Source organism: Marmota marmota, unplaced genomic scaffold (genome assembly GCF_001458135.2).
Source record: "Marmota marmota marmota unplaced genomic scaffold, marMar, whole genome shotgun sequence".
NCBI classification, from domain to species: domain Eukaryota; kingdom Metazoa; phylum Chordata; class Mammalia; order Rodentia; family Sciuridae; genus Marmota; species Marmota marmota.
In genome coordinates this window covers 14658167-14659853 of record NW_026000016.1, presented here as the reverse complement: position 1 = coordinate 14659853, position 1687 = coordinate 14658167, and the positions used below count along the sequence as shown (strand labels likewise).

Here is a 1687-nt window from a genome sequence, read left to right as displayed (position 1 = left end):
GGAGGCCTGGCCGAGGTGTCAGTTGTTTTCTCCATTTAGGTATATCATGAACATGCTGAGGGAGACAAGGTAGCTGTTTTGGGTAGATCCTTTGAAGAGAATCCCAAGACATTTTTTTTTGTCACCTAGACCCTGTTTGACCCAGGTCTACAATGCACAGGAGGAGGAAATGATGCCTAGATCACACATGATAGATGATAGATAGAGATTGATTGATGATAGATTATATTTAGATAGATTTTGTTTATATTAAATAAATTAAAATAACAGATCAAAATAAAAAGAATTCTACCTTCTTGAATGTTATTCTGTCCACCATGCTTCCCATGAAACTCCCATATGCGCTCAGTGCTACTCTAACTGAGGCTTCCACCCAGTGCTGCTGTATAGCAGGAGCCCATGCAAATAGAGCCTCCCTCTGCTCATGAAAACCAGCCCACCTGACCCTGCAGCTCTTCAGAGGAGTCTAGCCCTGGACTCCCAGCTTATCCCATTCAGTGATCAGAGCTAAACACAGGCTGCTGACCATGGAGTTTTCCTTGTGGCTCAGCTGGGTTTTCCTTGTGGCTTTTAAAAAGGTAATTAACAAAGAACAATAGATCCTGAGTGTGTGAATGGACAAGAGTGAGAGAAAGAATGAATAGTGACAATGTCCTGACCAGGCTGCAGGTGTCCAGTGTGATGGGCAGCTGGTGGAGTCTGGGGGAGACCTGGTGCAACTTGGGGGTTCCCTGCGACTCTCCTGTGCAGCGTCTGGATTCACCTTCAGTGATCACTACATGAACTGGGTCCACCAGGCTCCAGGGAAGGGGCTGGAGTGGTTTGCTCTTACATGAAACAAAGCTAATAGTTACACCATGGAACACGCTGCATGTGTAAAAAAAAAAAAAAAAAAACCCATCTCCAGAGATAACAGGAAGAACATGCTGTACTTGCAAATGAGCAGTCTGAGATCTGAGGACTCAGCCACCTATTACGGTGCCAGAGCACCTCTTTGCAGAGCACCCATGGCCAGCAGGGGGCGCTCAGCACACTGGGAGCTAAGGCTCAGCTCAAGAGATTGATGGCTGGATTCTTGCATCTGATTTTTCCTCAACTTGAACGAGGTTCCCTAGGTAGCTCTCTGGAATTTTGGTCTCTACTAATACATTATGTCTCTGAAGATAACAATTCTGCTTTTCAATTCATATTTCCCTTTTGATTAATGCATCATAATTATAATATTTTTGCATTTTGATTTGACATGAAATCATGAAATATAATTTACTCCACTTCAGTCCCCTGCTATTTACCTTTTCCTCCCCTCCTCTTTACCCCTCCATCCTTACTCTTTTCCCCTTTCTGTTATCAACAGACTTTATTAAAAAAATAATTTTGTTAGTGCTTCTTAGAGTACATAAAAGGGAAATTCACTGTGGTATCCTCATACAGGTACACAGGATATTTTGTTCAATGTCCTTCAACTGCTCCTCCCATTTCTGTTCCTCATACCTCACCCTTAATCCCCTTCCTCTTGTCCCTCATCTCTATTTCCATGGGATTCCTCCCAGCACTTTTTCTCTTTTTTGGTCTGGAATTTGCATTCGAGAGTAAACAGTTGACATTTCACCTTCTAAATCTGCCTTTTAAACTTAGCACTATATTCTCCCGTTCTATCCATTGATCAGTAAATACCATAATTTCCATC

General features: G+C 42.7%; 1 long non-coding RNA gene across 1 annotated transcript; it reads left to right on the top strand.

Annotated features, from left to right (window-relative positions):
* Window positions 1-544: 544 nt before the first annotated feature.
* On the top strand, window positions 545-831 carry LOC125618561. The gene is made up of 2 exons (XR_007349900.1): window positions 545-578; window positions 670-831. It is a non-coding gene; the product is annotated as an uncharacterized LOC125618561 (long non-coding RNA).
* Window positions 832-1687: the final 856 nt, after the last annotated feature.